The following is a 12,500-nucleotide window of genomic DNA, read 5'->3' as shown; positions in this document are numbered from 1 at the left end:
TCACATCTTCTCAGCAGCCGCTCCCAGCAGCACAAACACCCACAACTTTACACCTTCAGCTTGAAACCAGAAATTTGTCCCCAGAAGCGAAATCTAGAAACCCAAGTCAAGTCGCCTGAGTCATTTCCACAAACCTCCAGAGCCACAGGGCGCCTTGCTACAGGCGGAGAAGACCCCCCCCCCCCTCACACCCCTGTGACTAATAAACTGACTCTGCTCCCTAAAAACTGACACTTAGGGTTTTTAGAAGAGGCAGAGCGGTGTGGAGGGACCAGATGAAACATTATTGGGTGTAACACTGCAGCTCGTTATTACACAGAATTACAAATGACTCACACTGAAGGGGAATCTGTTTCTGCCCTGAAATAACGAATTCTAAGATCGACCCAAGACTCTTAACATCAAATATACGTGTAGAAGGACAAAATATAAACCTGATCTAATTATCTACTTACTGAACTGAACAATACCTTTAAGGTCCTGAACCCACTGAGGTGCAGTTTATTGTCTTTCAGTAACACAGACCTGTGACCCGGTTTTGAGAAACTGTTTTGAGGTTTGAGGTTATGGAGGTTTGAAGGTGAGAAGTAAAAGAAACGGTCCATGTAGTTTCTGTTTGAATAAACGCAAAGTACCGAAATTACAATTATCCAGAGCGAGAGAGAGAGAGAGAGAGAGAGAGAGAGAGAGAGAGAGAGAGAGAGAGAGAGAGAGAGAGAGCATCAGTACCGTGACGCAATGGGAGCCTCGGTGCAGATCATGTTTGAATGGATGGAAACCTGCTGACGCCAAAACATCAAAAACACATTTTAACGTCAGAAAACAGAGCAAAGCCCAAACATCCTCTGTTCAGCTGCAACAAGCGGACTTCACACATGACCTGTGGGTAAAGTCCTGAGAATCGGCTGCGGGGTTTATCCAGAGTTTGTCTTTCACACGTGCACAACACAGCGGGAGAGTTGGAGTTTTTACTGTGTCTGAAGTTGTTCTTTATGTTTTGAGAAGAACTGTTCCTCTCCCATTGAGAAATAGAGTCCCTGCTTCCCCCTCTGTGAGCATGTGGTCGTCGACTCTGGTCTGAAGGTGGAAAAGGGTCTTTTAAAGTTTTGAAGTAATTCACAGTTTGCTGTCGGAACACTTGTCACCGGCGCAGCTGTCAGATGAAGGAGAAGTCGACACGGATGTGTTCGGTTTGACAAACAAACAAGAGGTGGTTTTGTTCTGTTTTTACTCACAGTCAGACTGGGGATCCCTGAGGAAGATAAATATATTTACAGTAAACGTATGAAACTGTTGGTTTTCTTGAGCTGAACATTATTATTATTAAGAGAAAAAAGTTGGATTATGGGAATAAAGTAGAGTAAAAGTCATAATATTAAGTGATAATTGGTAATATTACATATTTTGTTATTTAAGAAGATCCTTATTCCTTATTTAAACATAAACGACAGATTTTTGAACAATATTCTCAAAATCTATAAACTCCATCTTAACTTTTGTTAATGTGTTTGTATTTCTTTGCCTTTCTGTCTTATTCTTTGCCTTTTTACTGCCCATCTTTTTTATCTTTCATCTTGTCCTTCTTTGTCCCAAATATATTCTTTATTTTTCCTTATGTTCAAAGCCCTTCTTTCTTTCTTTCTTTCTCTCTCTCTCTCTCTCTCTCTCTCTCTCTCTCTCTCTCTCTCTCTCTCTCTCTCTCTCTCTCTCCCTTCCTTCCTTCCTTCCTTCCTTCCGTCCTTCCTTCCTTCCTTCCTTCCTTCCTTCCTTCCTTCCTTCAGTGTTGGGATCTGTTTGGCTTCACGTGGCCGCGCTCCCCCTCCTCAGCATCTTATTGGCCGGAGAGAGAAGGTTCCCCTCAGTTCTATTGGTCAGGAGGAAAGTGGTTAAATTCGCCCCCTGCTCTTTCCTCACATGCAGCAGCACACTTAACATGCAGGCATGAACACTCTGTGCATGTGTGTGTGTGTGTGTGTGTGTGTGTGTGTGTGTGTGTGTGTGTGTGTGTGTGTGTGTGTGTGTGTGTGTGTGTGTGTGTGTGTGTGTGTGTGTGTGTGTGTGTGTGTGTGTGTGCATGTGTGTGTGTGTGTGTGTTTCTTGGAACAGTTCCTGTCTTCTGGATATTGGGAGTTCAACAGGTGGTCTCACTCTCTGTTTACATCCACTCCAATAACCACATTTGAACCGCTTCAGCCTCATTATCTGATTTTCACATGTAAACAAGTTGTAGACATTTTTCTTTTTCGAGCAACGTGAAGTCGGGTCCGGTTCAAACTGAATGTTCACTTTCCATGAGTTTGGACTTTTAGTTACATGATCTCTGAGAACTTTACAAAACAAACATGCATGTTGTGTGCTGGAGCTATTTTTGTACACAAACCAAAACATCAACATAATAACTGTTTGTGTGGAGATTAAACAAATACATGAAGTATTTATTTGTACAATTTAAAAACCACTTGAAGGAGGATTTTTAATAATTATATACAGACCCACTAGTTTTAAAACGATGTCCGACCAGAGTGTGGATACAGTGCAGGTGCCTTATATCGGTGAAAACATTGGGTTCAGGCAGAAAGAACCAACAGCCTGTTGGGTTTGAGTGGAGCTCTGTTAGTTTTCTCTCAGAGTCGGTCGGGTTCAAACAGAAAACTGCACAGACATTCTCCATTAATGCAAACACACACATATCACATGACCATTCATGTTCGGGGCATTAGTGCACCAGTGTAAACAGGAAGTAGAATGACTATATCTGCAGTTGGTTGCTTAGATGCACAAAATATATATGTGGCAGAAACAGCAAAGTGGAACCAGGGATTATTTTTATGTCTGGGACCAACAAGAGGTGGAAATGTTACTGATAAGAAGTGTTAATGTTTATCATTCAGCCCTAGATGAGTCATAACTGATAAGAATTAATCAGGAAGCAGGTTATTTTTTTAACAGTAACGGGAAAATCAGCGTGCTTGAATCAAGTGCTTGAATTTCCACAGCACTGCAGACGACACGAGTGACCGAAGGGACAGTGATGGAGTCAAAAACAAAGACAGATTGATTTAGATTCGATCTTCTCGTCAAAGTGTCACCGTGTTAAAATCTCATAACTGCTCTGAAACACACACAAGTTACTGCGGAAACTGTTCACGCTACATTTTATTTCAGACGCTCTAGCACATAGTCCACATGGCAAACGTCCAAAAAAGACACAACTGCTGCCGACATATGGACCCAACATGTGCAATGTGGAAGACAAAGAGACGTCACATATGGATTTCTCTGCCTATGACAGATTTAACAGCAGCCGTCTCGTGTTTTACCAGCGACTTCTACAGTAAGTACGTTTGTACGAACCCAATCGGGTTTTAATTGGTTCCTGCACAGATGAGACCCTCGAGAGTTTAAACTAACTGACTTTCAACGCATTGCGCTGTAAAATATTTTCTTGAGCGTACACTAAACTCCGACCATCCACATTAAAAGTGACGCGTGTTCACTTTTTAACGTGCACAGGCTGAGCCGGAGTGACAGCTCCAGGACTTTTATTTTGGTGAACAGCCCAGTGGTGGATGGAAAGAGAAAAGACTGAATGGCTAAGAGAGGAAAAAGGAAAGAACAAGTGAGGAGGGAAAGAAAGAGGAAATCTATTGTCATCTTTTCTTGCTGCCCCCCCCCCCCCCCTCCCCAACATTCCATCCCCCCCCACCAATCTCCTGTCAGCTCTATTGTCCTCCGTCATAATGGAGGCCGTTTGATCATCTTAAAAACTGCTGATTACCAGTCAGGACGCTTTCAAGGTCCGACCTCAAAACAGACTCAACAATACAGAACAGAGAGGGAGTTCTCCTGAACAGTTAGGGCCCCTGCAGATTATAAAGGCCATAGCTTTAAAGAGCCCAGCACCCCCACCTTTTTCTATACCTACCCCAAAAACACATTGGAAACGCCATGCTGCTGAGGATTGTGGTTATGAGTGGTGGGGCGGCGGGGGGGGGGTTCAAGGAGTGGGACACATGCCAGGAAAATATGGCTGCTTCTGGGAAAGTAATGCGGGGCACATGTTTGATGTGTTCCCCCGAAAAAAACATGCTCTGTGGGGTTGATGTTGGCGAGTGTGCACGGCCCACGAGCTGGTACGCTGAAGATGCTTCACTGGAAACTAGTCACTAAGTTGCTGGAAGAAAACTTCTGTCGTCTGTGAAGTTAATCAAATTACAATTAGAGGCTTTGCATTCTGGGGTTTCACTGCAGAAAGTGTTTTGGGGATTTTAAACTTTTGACGAGTGGCTTTTATTTGTTCCACTGATGCTGAGACGTAAAAGTAAAAAATGGAAACTGAAACTGTGGAGAAGGTTCGGAGCCAATTCACCAGAGAAAAGTCTGAAAACGGCTTCAGTAACGATTCCTCCTCCTCATTCGCAGTGTTTACGTTATGTTCTGCTTCCTGTTTACACCAGCTGTGCGTTTGGAGATCGTTTTAAAATGAAAACATATTAGTGCGGACAGAGAATGACGATGTGCTTTTACTCTGAAGTGCAAAAACACAATGTGTTAAATAATAGTGTTCATAGAAAGTCAGAAAACAGTCTGAACCGAAGAGACTGTTCATTACTGGGACACGGTGTGGACATGAATTGTCTTTGTCCTTTTAGTTGGACTGCATGAAAGGTAATGTGCATGATATTACTTTTGAACAGTTTTAAAAAGGTGTTTTTTGTGTGTAGCATGTAGAATATAGCCTGTAGCATGTAGCCTGTAGCCTGTAGCATGTAGCCTGTAGCCTGTAGCCTGTAGCATGTAGCCTGTAGCATGTAGCCTGTAGCCTGTAGCATGTGGCCTGTGGCATGTAGCCTGTAGCATGTAGCCTGTAGCCTGTAGCCTGTAGCATGTAGCCTGTAGCCTGTAGCATGTAGCCTGTAGCCTGTAGCCTGTCGCCTGTCGCCTGTAGCCTGTAGCATGTAGCCTGTGGCATGTGGCCTGTAGCCTGTAGCATGTAGCCTGTAGCCTGTAGCCTGTAGCATGTAGCCTGTAGCATGTAGCCTGTAGCATGTGGCCTGTGGCATGTAGCCTGTAGCATGTAGCCTGTAGCCTGTAGCCTGTGGCATGTGGCCTGTAGCCTGTAGCATGTAGCCTGTAGCCTGTCGCCTGTAGCCTGTAGCCTGTAGCCTGTAGCCTGCAGCCTGTAGCATGTAGCCTGTAGCCTGTAGCATGTAGCATGTAGCCTGTAGCCTGTAGCCTGTAGCATGTAGCATGTAGCATGTAGCCTGTAGCATGTAGCATGTAGCCTGTAGCCTGTAGCCTGTAGCCTGCAGCCTGTAGCCTGCAGCCTGCAGCCTGCTGGGCCCCTGAGGAAACGTCGGTCATCACTCATCCTCCAGGCCGGCAGGAAACCATCAGTGTCTGAAAGCAGCTCATGTCTGCAGGACACAAGTCACAAAGACACTGTGGGAAACTCGCCACCATAACGTCACTGACAACTGAGGTGTAATTTAAACTTTTTAACTAAATTACAAACTGCTGTTTTCCATCAAAAGACCATTGTGTTGTTTGTAGAATGAATGTTGAGTTTTTCCACTGATCTCCACCGCCTGCCGTCCAATCAACAGACAACAAGACTGTCAGTGTCTGTGACTGTGAAGTAAAAGTCTTCAGTGATGGAAAACAAACAATATAAGACGTCCTCGTCCTCTTCGTGTACGGCTCCTTGTCCTCTTCGTGTACGGCTCGTCCTTTTCGTCCCGAGATTGTTCGAGGATGTTAGAAACGTCGTCAACACACTTCTGGACATTTTCTCCTGCTGCATTCTCACATGGACTCACTGGGACATTCGAGGGAAAAGTTCTGGTAAACATGCAAAGCCACAGAGTCGGACAGTTGCTTTCTCACATGCAGCCCCTGTCGGAAAAAAAGGTCAGTAAAACGACTTCAGTGTCTGACAGCAGCTTGACCTCGATGAGTCCCAGGCGGCTCGTCTCTTTATTAAAAACATGTCACACATTCAAGTTGCAAGTAGATTGGACCAAAGGATTCTGACAGACAGACAGACATTCCTCACATTACAGTAAGACGTCTGAAATTGTAATTGCACACACACACACACACACACACACACACACACACACACACACACACACACACTGCATTTGTGCGTTTGTGTATCCACAGTCCTTTGTTCTCCCTGTAATTTGACAGACTGTTAGGGAACATTTATAAACACACACAGACACACGCACACTCACACAAACACACTGCACATTTCTATAAACCCACATTCAGGCCCTATAATTTTTTTATGGGCAGTTTGCAACGAGCAGGACACACACACACACACACACACACACACACATGACCTCCTCACTCCTCAAACCCGTCCCTGTAATTTCATAGTGGGACTTATAAATACACACACACATACGCACACACACACACACACACACACACACACGCACACTTGGGTTTGCAGAGAGGTGCTCCTGTTCAACACTGCTGCCTTTAGAGCTCAAGTGCTCACACACACACACACACACACACACACACACACACACACACACACACACACACACACACACACACACACACACACACACAAAAGCACTTCTCAGAAAACTCTTAGGCCATCAAAACACAGGAATGTCTGTGAACTCCGGCTCGGACCAACTTTCCGCCTCTGCGTCCGTGGACAGCTGCGGACTTGTCCCGGCTGCACACGCTGTTCTGTAGCTGAAAGTCCGCGTTTGTCCGGCAATTCAACGCTTGCGCATTTCCACGAGCCTCATTCCAGTTGGAGGCAGTGATGCACCACAGAGGTGTTTGCCAACAGCTATAAAAAATCAAGACGAAGAAGAAGAAGAAGGAGAAGAAGGAGAATCTGTTGAACGCAGCTGTCGTCACAAACTACGCTGCGAGCTGCAAACGCCCGTTAACACCTCACACTTTCCCCCCAGACACCTATGGGACATGCACCATGGCTGGAGGGAGTTGTACGATTATACGATCCAGTTGCAGCGCTGATCCATTTAGAGAATTTACAGTCAGGACATTTGCTGTATGTTCACAAAACGAACATGTAGGGGTCAACAGGTCCGCAGGGATCTTTGCAGACATGCATGTGACATTCGTACGAGGACCTGCAGGCAAAGAGAGAAATACTGAGAAGGGACACAGTGGACATCTGTCAATGTTTACACAGATTTTACCTGGAGGTCATGTCTGAAAACGGCAACAGTGAAAAGTAAAAGCAGCGATTTCCTTGTTTGAACTGACGACGAAGTGGAAACGTGAGAGTAGAAGTTAGCAAACCAATCAGGAAGTGAACGTGGGCATCGACATCATCGCTTCCAATCCATCCAGATTAAGGCTGCAGATATACTAGTGTCCACATACTTTGTGTACTCTGCATATTACTGCAGTATTCCACTAGAGGCCACACCACAGAATTCAGACGATATAAAACATCTGGATTTGCACGTACTGCCCCAACACTGTCATGTGCGTACAAGTGCGTCAGGTAGTGTTCATTTCTGAGGATGTGAACTGACGCAGGATACGCGAGGCAGCCATGATGGTTAATCTGGTGTCCTAAACACCACCCTTGATCTAAGATAAACGGGGCCAGCAGAGTTTCTTAAAGGACGTTTTGGTGTAAACATGATAATATGAGGTGTTAAACTAAAAGGTTTCATTGAGGACGAAGCCTCATGTGTTTATATGTAAAGCGGGGGGGAGGTGAGATCCAATCACAAGTGGTCACTCGAGTCGCATTCTGATGCGACGTTAAAATCAGGTCTGAACGGGACCAGAGTCGCTCTTGGCTCTGAAGAGGAAGGAGCCACTCGATAATCTCTGATCATTCCTGAGAGCATCTTAAGTTACGACCCTTTGTGAAACATGACTTGAGCTTAACACAGTTCATGAGGGATTTAATGATCTTAGCTTTAAGATGCCCGGGGGAAACCAGAGACCTAATGAATGTCTCCGTGCCGACGCCACGACCGGGTCCCGCTCATCTGCCTCAGCTGTTGCTCTGATGTTGCAACATGCAGAACCGCTGCAGTGATTATGAATGAAATGAGCGAGCGGACCTGCGTCTCCACAGGAGGTTCTGCTGCTCAAAGGTCGGCGCTCTGCGGCCGAGCGGACTCCAATAGAGAACAGGACTCTATTGTGTCCTGGAAGTGGATCCTCAGGAGACCTTTGACCTGTCATGGATTTAAGATCATTAGCTGGTGACCCCCACCCCCCACCCCAGTACCCTCAACACCTAACTCACCCTTTCACCCACAAATCCCCCCCCCCCCCCCTTGACCCCCTGAGGTCAGCTTAAGTCCTGACAGTGAAGTGACTCAGAATGGAAACAGTGTCCTCACTAGATTAGCTATTCACAGTCTCTATTCAGTCTGTTCACACTCGGCCTCCCGCCGGGAAAAGCAGTTCTGTAATCTGCAGGATAAATATTTATAAATTGCAGAAAGAAAACTTCAATTCAAAGACAGTCGCTCATCACACACATCGTCTCCCCACATGTCCACTGACGTCCTGGACTGTCTGTGATATGAGAGAGTGCCACCATAACTCCACCGCGTCTTCAAATTGTATTTAGTGCAGCGTTGTAAGAAAGTTGGCTACGTTGTGTGTTTTCTATTCAAACAACATTGGTGCGGGACGGGAACATGTGTTGTTCTGAAACTCGGGAAGTGTCTTGAGCTCGGACCCTCTGACCCTCTCCTTTATTCGTCCTCTATATTTGAGTTCTCACCCTCCTCCTGTCTCTAACCAACTCTTTGTCTCCCGCACGCACACAAACACACACTTCTCTCTTATTTCCACACTCACTGTTTTGTAAAGTAAAAGTTATGAGTCCATCTGTCGCCTCCATTCGTCTTGCTGTCAGACACAAGGATCCCACTGAGCGTGTGTGTGTGTGTGTGTGTGTGTGTGTGTGTGTGTGTGTGTGTGTGTGTGTGTGTGTGTGTCTTTGTGATGAGAGACCCAACACACACATACACACACCTGTCATGCAAACACACTGTCACATATCAGTTTAACATGAAACCGACCCCTCACCTGTCCCCAGCCTCAGTTCCACAAATCAGTCTGTCAGACCACTTCTATCTATCTGTCTGTCTGTCTGTCTGTCTGTCTGTCTGTCTGTCTGTCTATCTATCTGTCTGTCTGTCTGTCTGTCTGTCTGTCTGTCTGTCTGTCTGTCTGTCTATCTGTCTGTCTGTCTGTCTGTCTGTCTGTCTGTCTGTCTGTCTATCTGTCTGTCTGTCTGTCTGTCTGTCTGTCTGTCTGTCTATCTGTCTGTCTGTCTATCTGTCTGTCTGTCTGTCTGTCTGTCTGTCTGTCTGTCTGGTCTATCTTTCTGTCTGTCTGTCCGTCCGTTCTGTATCATCCATTAGCTTCCAGACTTCCCAGAGTTTTCACCTCCTTGTCTGTTCAGAAGTGTGTCAGTGTGTGAGTGTGTGCATCTGTGTCAGTTGTGCACACGATAGTGTTTGTGCGTGTGTGTGTGTGTGTGCAGCTCTGTGTGTCTGTCTGTGCACCAAGAACTTAATATTCGTTCATAAGGTCGAATGTCAAATGTTATGCAGTATGTGCTTAGTAGCAGATGTGTGTGTGTGTGTGTGTGTGTGTGTGTGTGTGTGTGTGTGTGTGTGTGTGTGTGTGTGTGTTGCAGCAGCAGCTGTGCAGTCATCCTTCACTGCACTGACTGCTGAAGATGTTACAGCCATTTGGGAGGCTACAGGACATATGGCCACATGCTAACAACAAGTTTCTATCCATCTCAGGCTCAAACCAGGTGTCGGGCGGCAGCGGCAGCGTATCTGAACACAGCGGTACCAAACGGAGTTAGAGTGCTTCATCTGTCAATCACAGCTCATGAGGAAATAAGCTCGACTTTTACTTGTGTTTGATCCAATAAGTCATTATTCTGTTTCCATAAATTATGGGTCGAAAACCAAACACTGTCGACGGCTGATGATCCGTCACTTTCAAAAGATTGAGGCGCAGTCCATAGGAAACCAGTCAAACCAATCCACACCAAGAGTTTATGGGTTTCGTAAGGATTCTGACCTGAGACACGACGCGTCCGGCAGAAACTGGCGCTTCGTTTGAAGAGAGAAAAATACGCAAAGTCAAACGTGAACAACAGGAGAGTTGCACAAGTAAAAGTGATTTGTGTCCCTGTGTTTATCCATCTGTCCTCCATACATCAACCTGACAGCCTGGAAAGATCCACACCCACCAATGTGTGTGTGTGTGTGTGTGTGTGTGTGTGTGTGTGTGTGTGTGTGTGTGTGTGTGTGTGTGTGTGTGTGTGTGTGTGTGTGTGTGTGTGTGTAAACCGGGATGCCATACAATACAACCAGTTATAGGCATTAAAACCAGATACCAGATTTATTGTTGTGGCTTATCAGTGTCAACAGGATTGTAGCAGAGGGAATAAAGTAGTTTACATTTGGCAGATGTTCGATATTTTACAGTCTTGTCAACGATTCCTAGAAGAAGTGAAGAAAATAAAGTAAACAAGTGGAAGAACAGTAATGAAAAGGTAGAACAGAAGGAACGTACTCAGTCGACAGACCCCAGGGTCTGGACTCAGTGTAACCTGACCCACAACGATAGTAAGTGACTCACTTCACCTCACACTCATCCTTCATGAGCTGGTCTCTGCACTCTGAAGAGTAGACGAGTTGAAAAGGTGAAAAGGCATCTTCAGAACAAGATAATGTGAAAACTGTGCTACTGAGAACGACTTGCTCCTTCTGACCTGGGAGGGAAACAAGAGGCCGTTGTTCTTAGTCTAAACACTTTCCAGTTCCCCCCCCGACTGAATCTGCCCAACGAAGGTACCAGGAGAATGTGTTTAAAATCGTCGATACAGCAAAAACAGGCAATGAAATTTGCATTTTTAAATAAATAACAATTTTTTTCAGATTTCCCCGATGTCCGAGTGAGCCCATGTGAGAATACAGGTTCAGCCTCGAGAGCTGGATGTTCCACAAAAAGTCCCGTTGTTGTGAACGAGTGTGAATCTCCTGCTGTGTTCTTCATGTGTGAAACTCTGGAAAATGTCCTGACCCATTTCTCTGATAAAGATCGATGTGTCTCTGACCGGCTGTGACCTGGTTGTACAGAGACATTGTCCGAGGTCGATAAAACACGTGGAAGACAGAAAAATGTGAGGAACAATCAGAGAAGAGATCCAATTAAAAACAGAAAGGGAGGAAATAGAAAAATCAGGAACAATTTAAGAACAATATCTTTAAGTCTTGGCTCATTCCCATAGTTTCCAGAAGGAAAGATTGATAGTGCTGATACTGGTCCTGGTGTTCAAGCTGTAATTTGCTGTTCTGATATAGAAAATGATACATTTCACCTCAACCATGACTTTCAGTAACCAGGACAGTGTCACGTGTTTCTACCGACATGTAAAGAGTCACTGCAGCCGTCAGACGAATGTAGAGGACTCAGATATGTCCTGCTGCAGTGTGATGAAGAGGAGGAGGAGGAGGAGGAGGAGGAGGTGCGAGTCTTTGCGAGTGTCAGGTTGTTTGATATTCGACAAATGTCTTTCATCCTGTAGTGGAGACAAGTGAAGACAAGCTGGCTGATTGTGAGGGGTGTCGAACACACACACACACACACACACACACACACACACACACACACACACACACACACACACACACACACACACACACACACACACTGTAAAGAATGCACGGAGCAGCGATGTGACTGAATGTGAAGTTGCACTCGTGTGCGATAAATTCTCATCCCACACCTCCATTTTTTTTTTTTAATGTTAGCATCGCTGGAGAGCAGAGAAAAGGTCGGAACGGGAGAGATGAGATTTTTCACCGGCATCTTGTGTTGTCAGATTTACGAGCTGCTCCGGGGCGAGTAAACAAGTCGTTAAATGACCTGTATCAGCTGGTCTTTATCTGCTCTGTAGTTTGGGGTGGTTCAGTCGGAGGTAAAGCTCATCTGGTCCGGGCCGGTTTCTGTTCTGAAGTCGATTCTTCTGCACGACGTTAAAAAGCTGCATCAGACAATCTTATTGGCCACTGTTTTTAAATACAACAACGTTTCACGATGTCGTCTTAGACACAAGCCGATAAAATAATTGATTAATCATTAACGTAGTGTGCAGATAAACCAATTGCATCATTTCGATTCTTGGTATCTTGATCATTATAATTGGATAGAACCGGACCCATGTAAAATAAACACTGGCTGATGTGAGCCTGTCACAGACGCATCGTGTATATTGGCGTCGGCCTCTATGTTTGCTGAGAGTAACTTATTTCACAGAATAAACAATGCCTTTAAGTTTACTTTGTTATTTCCAGCTCCATCTATTTGATTGTATTGGTACTTTTTTTATTCATTAACTGTTATTTATAATAAAGTTAAAATACCAATCCTCAATTACATTCGTTTTTCCTATGTGTTTGATAACATCTTGAGAATCGATCCCTTTTGAAATGTAT

Source organism: Hippoglossus hippoglossus, chromosome 5 (genome assembly GCF_009819705.1).
Source record: "Hippoglossus hippoglossus isolate fHipHip1 chromosome 5, fHipHip1.pri, whole genome shotgun sequence".
Taxonomy (NCBI): domain Eukaryota; kingdom Metazoa; phylum Chordata; class Actinopteri; order Pleuronectiformes; family Pleuronectidae; genus Hippoglossus; species Hippoglossus hippoglossus.
This window is presented reverse-complemented; position numbering follows the sequence as displayed.